The sequence below is a fragment of the Varroa destructor genome, unplaced genomic scaffold, assembly GCF_002443255.2.
Source record: "Varroa destructor unplaced genomic scaffold, Vdes_3.0 BEIS01000001.1, whole genome shotgun sequence".
Taxonomy (NCBI): Eukaryota; Metazoa; Arthropoda; class Arachnida; order Mesostigmata; family Varroidae; genus Varroa; species Varroa destructor.
The window spans coordinates 2,947,404-2,961,607 of record NW_019211454.1 but is presented as its reverse complement, the minus strand read 5'-3'; the positions used below and the strand labels follow the sequence as shown (position 1 = coordinate 2,961,607).

The 14,204-nt window shown below is 40.2% G+C and overlaps 1 protein-coding gene and 1 long non-coding RNA gene across 6 annotated transcripts in view; one reads left to right on the top strand and one right to left on the bottom strand.

Annotated features, from left to right (window-relative positions):
* The window catches only part of LOC111249894 (uncharacterized), a 75,296-nt gene that overhangs the window by 19,482 nt on the left and 41,610 nt on the right, over positions 1 to 14,204 (top strand). The gene's annotated exons all lie outside the window — the stretch shown is intronic.
* LOC111249918 (uncharacterized) lies at positions 421 to 12,048 on the bottom strand. 2 transcript variants are annotated; one of them, XR_002673121.2, is made up of 3 exons: positions 11,891 to 12,048; positions 9,469 to 9,615; positions 421 to 757 (listed from the first exon to the last, which is right to left on the bottom strand). It is a non-coding gene; the product is annotated as an uncharacterized LOC111249918 (long non-coding RNA). The 2 variants fall into 2 exon arrangements; XR_015322933.1 differs by lacking the exon at positions 421 to 757 and adding an exon at positions 6,812 to 7,280.

The following is a 14,204-nucleotide window of genomic DNA, read 5'->3' as shown; positions in this document are numbered from 1 at the left end:
GCTTCATTTTGTTAATTGTTACTGCGAGCAGGCAACGACGTTAGTACAAATAAAAATCCTGCCGATACAGCTTTTATTCCTACACAACACGTTACAGGAATCAGGTACACCCATTAGGTTGAGCATGAGCTAACTACTCGTCCAGCTGAAGAGGCCATATTTCGTAAATCACTCCCCTTCGAACAAGCGAACCAAATGATCTATCGTGCTAACCTCAGACTGAAACACTATTGTTCTGAAGACTAACGGCGACATCATCATCATAAACGTTCTTAAAGGAGAGTGAAAACCGTACGAAAATTAGAGCTCTTTAAAAAAACATCAGTTGGCAATGGTGGATACCGGATTACTAAACACCTACCCTTAATCCACGAAGGGTCCCTCCACACGAACGACGTCATAAAGGGTATTCGTGTAACTGTAAAATGACCCCTATAATTGGCGATCTTTCTTAACTGGCCCCAAGGATATGTGCGCATACAGATCAAATTGCTAATTACTTGATTGCCATGGCTGTTTTTAAGAGTCAGGGACAAATATTCGGCCATGTTGGAGTAACTTAGATAGCTCCGTATTCGTTTACCTCTGCACAAGGGTTCACAGTCAATATCGACAGTTTAGAAAGATGAAATTGCTGCTTCCTTCCTCATGAAGTCACTGAATCTTTGTACATCCGAACATTCAGTATGGCGGTGTTGCAGGATAGACCCAGAGCAGTCAAACTCCGTCGATAATACGCCAGCTCGTGAGAACATTTCTGCGATAAAACGGACAGTCACCCAAATTACCGCGTAGTGATATGTACATATATTAGCAATATTCATGTATATGTCGTTCTTAAAAAATAAAATTTTCATATTTTTTATTATACGATGGTACATATCTGTTTTATCACCTATAATCCTTACGTGAAGAGCTACTATACTAAAAATGCTACATTATTTATATTCATGTTACACAACCGATTTGTACTACATTTACGCGTCCTTAAATAGTATATCACGAGCGATACTATCCTAGAGTTGGCCGCGTTTGCCCATTTCATTAATTACTATGCCCATCCCAAAATATCGCAATATCATACCCGTTACGACTGAAGTTAAATTTTGAAAGCGCTAAAACAGTAGCGTCTGCCCGTGGTATAACATGGTCTCGTTTCTATTCTTTATAGATAAGTTTCACAAGTCGCAAATCACAAATTGTTAGCCTATCTAATACGCAGGTAATGAACATATAGCTTGTGGACCATATTATAATGTGTCCATAATAACAAGGTCACACAGAATAAAAATGTGTAGGCAGCAATTAAGGTAGGCACAAGATGTATAAGGTCACCTTTAACATTAATAGCCGGATAGCCTCTACGTATAGCCTACCTGTTCCACGCAGTATTGATCTGACTTTACTTATGAACGAATTTTAACGGTTACTAGAATTGAAATTGTTTTGTTTTGCCCAGTACTGCTCATTGGCCCTGTAATCGTCTACACCGGCTGATTATTGAAAACTCGGAAATAATTTTCTATCGTCCGGTAAGGTCAACGTTATCTGCTCCGCTGTAGAAACTGCCGTCTTTTGCTAATCAGCTGCAGGTCATCTACTCCACGATATTCGTGTAAGGTCTTCGGTCGACTCCGAGCTTCCATTGAACAGGTTTAAATATGATTGCACCCTCGGCCGTTTTTTAGAGGGCCTGCTGCCCTCTAAAATGAGCTGGTAGATCCAAAGTCCATTCAGTGGTAATAGCCTCTAGAAAACTATTCCAATTTTCTAAATTCAGCTATCGCAACAAGCTGATAATACGAGATGGTCAGATTTCATTTTAATTATATTTCACTGACAAACAACTGTACTAATAACAATGGAATTGAACAAAAGATCGACTAAATAATACTTATTCTGTTATAAAAGTTATATATCTTGATAAATTGCCACACAGATTACGCATGTCCTCAACCCAATTTTCCATTTTGCTCTTAGATGGGCGCATTATGTCGTCGTTGCTTTTGTTTATAACAAAAACAAATAATCACGTGTCAATATTTGTCTGCATAGTAACGAGCGCGTAACAATCGACTAGTGGTAGACAGAATCAATACTTCGCCAGAGTTATCGAAACGCTAGTTTGTATCACTCACTAGTCGTATTCGATTCAAGACCTTATAAAAGCCATCACGAAGTCAGCGACAACCCAGAAGACTAAATACGTCGCTTATAATTTATGACGGGTGTTTGCTAAGAAGAAAAACAAAAAGCCAGCCCGTTTCGCGTGTCTTTCACGGCGCTGTTTTTCTCGGTATCCGCTGATCATCTGTCTGCTCTGATCCTATTGATTAGGCTTAACTGTTTTCGTGATCCATAGCTACCTATGTCCATGCGCTTGTCAACACGGTTAGGTTCAATCGTTCCGCACGTTTCAGATATCACTAATGATACATATAATATAGTACTCGACAAACATACTACATATGACGCTCGTAGGCTATGAAGATCAGCAGCAGTAGCCCAACGATCGCTCGGTCGGTTACGTTAACATGCGACACGCGTACAGATAACGAAGGAGCAAGAAAAGAAGAGTAGTTAGCATCATCATTATCATCAAAAGTCAGAAACAACAGTTGGACGAAGAACTTGCCAAGCGAATTATATTTTAATTAACTTTCTCTCGTTTAGCGCTTTTCGCATCTGATTGTTGTCACAGGGATGTCGCTGGCTATGGCAGCTTTATGTACTTTATAGCGCGGTAGTGATTATGATGACAATAACTGCCTATGAAAATGATTTTGTTGAGTAGGGGGGCTAGAGGCCAAGAAGATATGCCCATGCACCATCTCTTAGGTAACATCGCGGGGCACCGTGGCGTCGCCTTGTTAGCCCTCGCGCCTGTGTTGCCTGTGCTAATTGGAAAGTGAGTGAGTTCTGTAATATATATATATATATAAGAAGATCTTGTACTAAAATGGTAAAAAATGCTCGTAATCTATGGAAGACAAGCTTAGGCTTAACGTTCTGTGACTTAATTTTTAAACGAACTTTTGTTTATTAATGCGCCTTAAATAATCAATCAGATTAAATTTTCCTTATATGAAACGTACGACATGTTAGCATAATTAGGGAGGCCTTCAAAGGATTACGTTACGCTCGTCAAAGGCTGCCCGTATTACCCCATAGTATATCTGGCTGCTTTCTAAAATGGTATTGAATTATTCCAGTATTATACTGAGATGGATTGAAGCGGTTCTACATGGCAATTAAGACTGCGGTACAGAAGGCCACTCAGCCTAATAATTGACACAAAGAGCACTAGATTTCCCGCTTCGCTCAAGTGCCTGCACAGGTCAAAGGCTTGGCTTAAACGTCACTCAATTACGCTAGCAATAGAGTAGGCGAGCTATCATTATATCGCGACTTGTAGGCCTATCCGCTTCCGTTACTACGTCTCAAATAGAATAAACTCTACTCTCAAATTAACCTACATATAGTTTACTTTAGCTACCACCCTCCTTCGTCCCTTGGCGAAAAACCGTAGGTCGATTGCTCGTATCAGCCCGTCAGAGGGTTTCAGCAGACTGAAGTTTAAAAAAATCACAAGTTAAAAATCCTAAAGTAATTTTAGCTGTTATGACTATATATGGCTTACGTAGGTCGTGCATTATGAAACTATGACAGACTGACTGACTGACTTCCTGGGCTATTCTGATGGGAAGTATAAAGACTCACTATTACTTCGAGACGAATTTCCTTGCGAGATATATGTTTAAAGCGGAGATAATTAACGAAATTATTATACATTACTACGTCATACTAGCCCGTTGTTCTATGATGGCTATGGGACAGCCGGCAAAATCAAACATGCGCTAGCTTCAAATATTGCTATAGTCACATGAAAGAGCTTGTATCATGGCCGCCTGCCCGCCCGCCCGCTCGCTTCTCATCCGGTTACAATGGCGTCCTTTTTGTCCGTTATTCCACGTGCTTCCTGGCTAAGACCTCTACGAACGAATTTTTAGAACTTTCCTATACATAGACCACTTATATTCGGCCAGCGACAACAGTAGCTTCGTCTGTGTCAATTTAGCTTGTCAACGTTACAATCGATAATATCTTGGGCTTGACTAGTCGATCGATGATAGCCGGTGCAACTTTTGGCTAGTAAGTTACGGCAAAAATTGAAGGAAGCATAGTAATTGGGTCTTCGTCAGTGTCGTTATAGAAATGGGAAAATGTTCGAGAAAGTAATTTTAGATCATTAGTTATGATTTAGTTAGTTAAAATGTTATCTGCCATGGCAGACGGTAATAGTAATTATGAGTTGAAGTCCATGGAGACTTCTCGCCTCCAGCACAGTGAAGTTGCTGGTTCGTAAAATCGTAGCAGCATCATTATTTAGCAATATAAAAAATATTATATTAAATAGGTTCATTTTTACTCATTATCTAATTATTTAATAATGTTTGTAGAATATTCTTACGCGCTTTGATAGGAAGCCAAAGTAACAATTGATTCTAACTGTTCTGTGAACTGTTTAAGCTGAACCGGAATATGTGTTGCTAGTTCGAATTTCGATATGTATTATTAAGCAAGATAATCCCTAGGGCTGTAGTCCATCCTGCTTTTGGCTTTTGTCAATAGATAAGGCCTAATAAAATTACTTTTAATAAAAGTATCCAGCACGATTATCCGATAATACCACAAGTAAAATATTTGCGAAATACTTCACTATAACTTAACTAAGTTTCCCCAAATATGGACTCTTTCTAGGTTTCAAGGTTTGGGTGAGTTCGTTTCAAAAAAATTGTACTCGTTAGGTGCGCAAAAAGAACTTAGAAGTTTTATATGTCACTGTGAATTCAAATTATTTAGACAAAAATCTGGAACACTTCGTCCAGATATTTGTGCACCCGATTTGGCCAATACGCCCTACACAGACGTATTTTAAGCAACCTAGTCATTTAAGTACTAATGTAATACATGTTATAGATCCGTGATCTAGAGTGGAAAATAGTCTAGACATGTTTATCTCTATTCCATATACAAGTTGGCATATATGCGTAGATACGGGCTAGGACACGCTATGCAACATCCTTGTAAATGAACGGTTGGCCTACTTTGTTTTTACATCCTTTGTGTCGTAATCATGATAAGACTTGCTGGCTCCTTTGAGGTAAACGTGCCCAAATTTGTGGAAAAGCCCAATATGCAAGCTTCTCACAGTATATCACTTCAGTAGCCGATGGTGACAAGACAATTGTTATCAGTGATGATACTATCTACCTCTAAGTCATGGACAGACTTTCTCTCACCTTGATATTTGTGGTTCCTAGTACTTCAATTCAATAGGTCAGTTAGTAGGTGTAGGCGCGAAATCTCAATTTGTTCATTATCCAAGCGCTTTTTTCGATTTTCTTTTCTTGCCACGCAGCTATTCCTCACCTCGTCGTCCTCGGCCTAGAGCTTACGGGCTTCTTGATGGTTACAGTCATGTACAACGCGTGTATGCGGTCATGGCACAGACGCAGCTTCCGTACAGATATATGCACAGAGGTCGTTTATCGAATAGAATATATACGACTGACGTTGCTACGCGTGTAAGCCAACTATTTCGCAATGAATTTTTCACGAAACGTCCCATGATGTCTTTGTTTCAACTTCAATGCCCCACGTTTACTGTAGTGTTTGTGGTATCCTAAATCGACAGTATACGAGGAACAGGTTACGGTGGCGTACAAACCGACCACAAATCCAGCGAGTTGACAAGGGCTTCTGCACATCCCGGCTCCCACAGACAAAGCTCGTTATTTATGCATAATACTTAAATTCGCTTGTATCCTCTCGCTTTTGCCCATTCCGGACTGTTGCAATTTCCCAGCATCCGTTACTTCGTTGGTAGAGATTTTGTTTTCAATTCGATAGTAGCCATCCTTTGAAGCACTCCCAGTTATTACAAACACAGTATTGTTGTGTATATCGTTTGCAATAAATTGGAAACGATATTTCTGCTGATAATTTACTTCGACAATGCAAAATAATGATGATGAACGTAGCCCCAATGAGAACCGAGCTGATGTACCCGATGTATTGATTACGTTCCATATTTTACTTTCTTTCCATCGCTAGGACCGATAAGATATCGTTTTTCGCAAAAAAAATAAAATAAAATAAAAGGAACCCAATTCAACGTGGTCATCTTTCGAGTAGAAAGATTTGAATTGTTTCTACTATCAGAATGTTAAAACAGCAGCCACAGCTTCATGCCAAATCTAGTTACGTAACGAAGAAATGATGGCAAATTACGCGCTTTGGATCCCTACACGCCTATCCGACTTCCAATGAGTGCTCCCTACGGGTGATCCGGGCAACTGTGAGAAGGCAGAAAATTAAAATGAAGCCTTTCGGACAGAAAACGTTTTCAAGAATTTTGCTCTGTTATTAATCTTCAGCAACTTTTGTTTTTATAATTTATTTTTTTATTCACATGAAAATTCCCGCTGGACAAATAACTAACGAGAGAATCGCACATAGAATAGGCTTGGAAAACCTGAGACAATTCTCAACTAGACAGAGGTCTCATCTAATATGATGTAATTTTTCAAGCCCTTTAAATTTAGAAAACTTAGATCATTTTATCTATCACATTAGATCTATGAATGTGTGTCTTTAGCTTCAGAAGAGGCTCCCATCTTTGTGCTACGCATATGTATGTTTGCTATAGTTGTAATTTTTACGCATTTTTTAATTCTGATCAAGATTCTACTGTAGTTAATGGTTTGTGTGCAGATTGTACAACCTGTGTGTTGCATGGCGATGCTATAATCAGCCGTTCCGATTTTATTGCTTTATTATTGTTGCATATCACGCTTCAGACAGCAGTATTGATCCGATATTATACTGTGTATAAACCTTTCTATAAGATTATATATAATAGCAGGCGATATAATAAAATCTGAAACTGGAGAGTGAAAGTTATCATCAATAGCAACGAGTTTATTCGTATTCGATCATTTTGGCCATATCGAAGTTTTACGTAGACGTTGACCGTCGAAACCATGATTTAGGTATCTAGTAAATTTTATAATAGATCTCACATTAGGCATTTGCTTATCGTCGTCAGCTCAACGGGACGGTAATTCCATCCAACAAACAACATGCTTACTTATGACTATATTGTAGGTAGTCACTTACCCGATAGAAAGTTAATTTGAAAGAGTCCTACCTTTTATCTCCATACCTCTATCGAAGCTCCCAACGCATCTTTGAAGTCAAATGCTGATTCTTCAACCCTGACACGAATGCACATGGATTGCCTCTTACTACGCGATCACATAATAATAATAATATGTGCTTCTATGCTACCCACTCGCAGGCGTTGAGCTGCCAGCGACAAAACTTACCTCATCTGTTATAGCATGTACACAATTGAAGGAATGGATAGTTCGGCCGTGCTTAGCTCTGGCACCGGTAGACTTTCGTCAAATCCATAGACAAGGGAGAGATAATAACTATATAAACCGCTCCGACTACGATAGTACAGCGTCATTTTAACGCTGTTTATGAGCATCAAGCTGCTACACTTTCTGGGTACACATTTACGACGCTATCGGTCACTTCTAAGTGGAACCCTCCTTTTCCGATGAAATCTAACATAGAATCATTGTCACTATTAGTAACCAATTAAGACGATGCCCTGCTATGTTATTGAAAAGCCTACTTATGTCTGTGTGTCATTCTTGCCTCCAAAAGAAGGCCAAGTGAAGGATAGCGAAAAAGAGAGGCGTTTGGGGGTAGATTTTTTAGGGCCATAGGTGTCAAGCATCTCCGCTACAACTGCCATCCAATGAAAGGACAGCCGAGACAGCCATAGTGGTCACAATAAGTATTGGCTACTGTCGTTTGGCTACCATTCAGATTGTCATCTCAATTTCATAGTTGCTATTAAATATATCTATGATTTTTACTATTAAATATATCTATGAGTTGTCTGCAGCTAATGGAAACGGTATTTGCAGGTCGAAAAATTCTTGACCGTTTTTCTAGCTATATCTTAGGTAGTATGAGTCGTATCGTGTCGGGTCGGGTCGATGTTGGTGTCGTTCGAAAATTAACCTGGCAGTACTAGACGTGCCCAAATTGCTAGAATGCCCATATCCATACAGAGATAGAGCACCTTGAAGATGAGTAGAATTTCTGAGAAGTTTGCTATATTTTAAAATTTTGTTACTCTAAAAGCACGACTGCTGCCCAGGCCCGCTAACAAATTTGAGCTGTATATGGTCAAGATGCGCCGTAGGAAAAAATGACCTAAAAATGGTTGTGCCGTTTTCGTTCTGGAAATTTCGATGTGAGAGGTGCTCACCGTAGTCTTCGGCCAATTACGAAAATCGATAAATTATTGCGAAAATTGAGCAACGGCGACATGCGAATGGTCATGACATCGTCAAGGAGCCAAGCATCTACCAGCAAACGTTTTAGAACCATTTGAAGAAAGCTGGCTACGAAAGGAAACTCCATGTTTGACGCAAACAAATTCATTCGATCGTATTCCCATCTATGAAATTTTACAGAAACGTAACGAAATCGAACTGGCGCTTAATCACGGACGGTGATGAATGGACAATCGCGCGCAAATAGGAAAAATAAAATCAATATGCCTCATAATCTACCGCAAAGTCCTGACTTAGACCAAAGAAGATGGTGCCATGTATTTGGTGCGGCTTTAAGCAATCGTCCATTATGGATTTTGCCGCTTGGTAAAAGGATTGATTCGAAGCTCGACTGCTAACGACTTACAGGATTACCACAAGCTACTGGAAAAAAAACTGATCGAATCTCGTGAGTAGAAGGGACGTGGTCTTTTACCATGACAATGGCACACCACATACATTTTTAGCTATCCGGCACAAGTTGAAAGAACTTGGATAGGAAATTTTAGCGCATCCGCTCTATAACCGATCTTGCAGCATAAGACAATGGTCTGTTACAGTGTCTGCAGAACCCTCATAATAATGTTAATTTAGTTTTGATGGAGGGATGCAAAATGCAAAGAACTTGTCACAGTTCCTAGCCTAGGAACCACAGAGATTCTACCGTGAGGGCATTATGGCAACGGTAGTCGAAGGTCACTGATTAAACTGAGGCATCTTTAGTTTAGTAATATTGTTTTAAAACACGTAAAAAAGGTATTTGCTTTAATTTTGGCTTAAAGGTCAAGACTTTTTTCCCTATAACTCAACATATGTGATGGTTATCACGGCGGTCTTCGTCACGCGTCCCTGCGAATTCCCGCCGCTGCTGCTGCTGCTGCTGCTATTATTATCGAGACGCTAATGGTGTTCGCGGTAACGATAAATTCTAGCCAGCGTTGCTATTGCGGTGATTATTACTGTTGCTGCTGCGTCTGCGCCGTTCGTGGCAAACCGATGCGACACATGACGCTCAAAAACATCAGGACAATGAAAGCGAAAAACGTACCTGCAGCCTTCTCCGCCGGGCCGCCTTCCCCAAGGTGCCGCGGGCGGCTTCACCGTGGCCAGGCGCGGAAATTCCATTTCACGCTCTAAATCAGACTGCTTTTGCCACCGCCCCCGCCACTTGCATGTTTGGATGTTGTAGGATCTTCTGGAAAGAAAGCTCATCTGTGTGATCAATTTCTATTAGCTATAGCAGACTGGTGGTCATTAGTGGAAACGACGCAACCCTTCTGTCGTCCATATTGCTTAGTGATCGCTCGAGTACTGCGTCATTATTTTTGCCATCGTTCACCTGCTTCTGAGGTGGCTTTCTCCTGCGATTTGACAATTTTCTTTCTCTAGCGGAGCGATCTGAGAGCGTGTAAATTACGTATTACAACAAAAGTAAATGTATATGTAAAGGTTATGACTGACAATAAACGACAAATCTGTGGTGTACGCCATGAGTGAAAACGGAATCAGGAACTTTGCCGCTTGTCACGCATCAAAAGGCGTATTTGACCAAGATGCCATATTAAGACTGTAGCCTAGTTGTTATCACGTATACACGTACGGCAATACAGATACCATTTCTATCGCTTATCGTTTATCCTGCGCATTTTGAATAGCAGTATCAGGAAAGCTTCATCTTATATCTGCGACCAAGAACCACTTATGGAAGCCTTGTCATTGGATACAGAATTTCATCTATGAAGCCTTGTAGAATAAGTCACAACGCTTCCATGGCACATTTTTCTCACTGTACCATTTCTAGAAACAACAAAACACATTCAGGCTGGTTCGTTTATATGCAGTGATAATTTTAGGTACATTGGTGCTTGCCTCGAATCATAACATTGCACACACATGCCCCAATTTCCTAAACTTTGCCAGCACATCACTGCCTTCAATTTCGTGTATCGTACCGACTGCGTATTACGGATAATACGAGTGCCACATAAAGTTTCTATTTAACTGTAGCCAAGCATTTGCCAAAATGGTATTTCGAAAAACAACAGCTTAACAGACCGCCACGTATCATTTGATAACTCGTGAGACGTCGCACGTTCCATAATGTAAAGCAACATTTTTTTTGTTATATTTTAGCGTTCACTACTTCGATAATTGACCAAATCCCATATTGATTTTTCTCTTGTCGAGAATCGTGGTCGGAACATTTGCTTGATCCTTCGCATATATCGTTGTTATTTATCTCGATTTTAATTTTCATTTAATTTTTTTTGTGTATGCGATTGCTGTCCAAACACGTTAAGGGATTTCGCGGCTCCACAGCCGTGTTTCTATCGCTAGACATATTTGCTTCGCCGGCGTTAAGGGTAGCGGGCTGTTTCATCATAAAGTAGCTGATTAAAATGCTGAAAGACGACCGGTTAAAGTAAGTGCCTTTCAGCCGTACACAGCCACAAAAAGTACCTATATAGACTTCAGTGGCGGGAATGTCCTGGTCTGAGTTGGTGACTCTGGGACATCAATTCAATCAATCAAATTTAAATCATGTGAAGTGTCCTTGTAGAGGAGGAAACCTATAGAACATACATTACAGGTTCACAAACGCTACGCGCAGTTAAATGTCTATTTATAAGCTGTAGTTATATACATATATAGTCTATTTATAAGCCTTTTTCTAATCAACATACTGCTCAACTCGTACGAGCGATCTGACGAGAGTACCAATAATAAGTAATAAGAGAGTAGTAAATAAACTGCCATTCGACGGTAGATGGTCTTCTAAATCAATCAGATTTTGCCTGCCAGACGGTGTGTGGTGTACCCGTGCTATTCTAGTGAGAAACGTATTTGTCTGCTAATGTTTGGTTCGAATCCAGGCGTACGCTTCAAACTAGAAGCAACCCAATGTCTAACTGTGGCGACAGGCGTAAAACTCGAAATATTTAGACGGTGTTTGCTGTTCAGTGGGCTTGGCGGGCAAATCCAGTCTTATCTGATTGATCAGTGAAGTCTTGTAGACGGCGATGACCGGCTATGCCCTAAAAGCTGTGTATACTGAAGGATGCGTATGGAATGTCATTACGTTCAAGTTGTTGTCGTAAATGTCTACGAATTGAGATACTACGTTTATCTGGGGTTCATAATGTATGTTCTTTCTTCTATATGATATCTATAGCGTTAAATAATGATTATACATGCATCCTTCATGCAACATCACACAAACTTCTGCGGCGCAGAAGCTTCAAATGTAAGTAGCATAAAATTGACGTTAGAATTCGAAATAAGTTAAATTGCAAAACAACCTAGCTGACAGGCTAAGATGATCACAGACAGGACACGGGATATTATTAAATGGATATGAGGACACTGCACGTATTATGTGTTAAACTTGTCATTGATCAATTGACGATCTGCTATTGTTATTCTACAGCGAGCATGAGATTCTATAGACACGAATAATTTTATTTACTTACGAGGAACGGCTATGGCCTCTACAATATCGTAGACTTCGACGCAGAGAACACCAGCCCACTAGAAGTGCCCTAACACTTCAAACGTGTGCAGAACACCGCCGGCGAAAATCCATCAAGTAGAACAAACATTTTCTACTCTAGCATCGTTGTTGAGCAAATTAAGCCTCCCAATGGGAAAATAGAATAGATATAACCTGATAATTTTATTGTTTCGTTTAGGTAACGGGGGTCAGGGGTTGAAAAGGATAGGTGGACGACGGCGAAACTTTTTGCTGTTATTGACCCTGTCTGCATCACTTAAACTAATAATATATAATTGTACATTTTTTGGTCACGCAAACAGAGGCCTGTCAGACCACCAACGTCCTATTATTAGTTCTAAGGAAAACGTTCTATTATCACCACCGCTGTCATTATCAGTCTATTTTGGCTAATTGGATAAACGCAGTCTGCCATCACTTATCGGGCGGGCGATGTTAGTCACAACGATTCTAGTAGTAGTAATCAGGATCGTTATTACCTATTAGCAATAGTTGCGGACCATACTATTCAAGCTTTTCACTTTATTGGTACGTACTGATCAGAGACATAATAGATAGGGTAAATACGCTTCTACAGCCCTTCTCCGATCTCACTGAATACCCCCCCCCCCCCCGCCCCCTCCGCCATAAAGAGCCATAGTAAACTATTGAAATTTGTTCACGACTAAGTTAGTCCTGAATGATAATTGGCCGTGTTTACATTATAGTCCTGCATGGTCCAATAACGATGCCAAACGGCTAAACAGGAGTTTGCACACTTAGGGTAACCTCATTTTTGAGCTCGATTATGGGGCGGGATAAATATAGTCCGTGTGTTCTGATCGTGCCGTGTACCTTTAAGTCAACATGCTGTTCGTGGTAAGCGTCGTCCCTTTGTCTTTAAACTATTTCAATAAATCTAATTTTGTCAACAATTAGCTGTTATTAGATGCAATTATGTCTGAGCATGTATATATTGGTTGTGAAGTAATAGTAGAACATCGACATGACACCTCATGCCTCGTGGACGGGCGTCAAGCCCTGCTCTGCTCTGCTCTGGATAATGATAAAAATGGCCTTGAGCACAGTTTAAATTATTTTGAATGGATGGCGCCAGCCGTTCGTCACCATTAATCTTGTATTATATGTGTGCTATTATTTGCTAGCAACACGTCAAGGCCTGTTCGCAACTTGTGATGGAGACGCTTTCTAACTAACTAAACGAGTACTCCTTTTTTTTAACTTCAGAGATATTGTTTTGATAGGATCTCTCAAAGGCTCGACCGAATCTATACTTTGAACATGTGGCATTTACATCGGACATATTACGCAGGTCAACGCAGAAGAATCGCGTAGCAAACGATTCTTCAGCAGAAATGCCGCGGTTCACTGCAGACGAAATCAAACGAAAAGTCCTTGTTTTCCAACTGTCCAATTATGTTCACTTTTATCATTTATAATTTTTTTTTCTTAGTGTTAGATGTTTTCTATCTACAATGGCAGTGTGGCAAATGTTCACTCATAGCAGGATACGGAGGTCTGTTTGCACCTTCATCGTTATCGCTCTCTTCAAAGATCGTCACGACATTATCGACAACCGCTAAATACTACTATGACAAAAGCTTGTTATGATTAGCTATCAAGCTGCCAATCATACGGACACGGTAATTGTCACGTCCGACACGTGTTACCGTTTACAAACTACAGCTCAGGTTTACCGTCGACATCCCTGACCCTACCCCGTATTTGTCTTCGACACGTAGATGAACGGAAAGGTAAAGGTGACGATGATACAATAACGTATACACACGCACCAATAGTAACTTACGGCAACAACTGTTCACAAACAAAAGAATAGGACATTCCGACGATTCTGATCAATATCATCCCTATGACGACGAAAATTGTCAAATACAAAATACCGAACATAGTTCAATAGAACATGATTGAATTCAGATACGCCAATCTAAACGAGGTAATCAGGTTATACATATATATATATATATACATGGACCATTTCATATCTGTTAGAGGCTGCCATGTTGTTTGTAGCACCGCCATTTTTACGCGATGACATACGCGTCCCCTGTTCACAAGTTTCTATGCGTGCTTAGCTTTTTTAGATACTTCCGTATTTGATGTGCAACACGAATGTGGAGGCGTACTACTCTCAGGTGTTTTTTTGCCTGTTTGGAACGCTTCCTTTTTAAATTAGGGCCTGTATTTGGTACAGCACTGGCCTTAGGGCTATAATATATGTACACTGTTTGTCATTACGCGAGCGACAAACCATC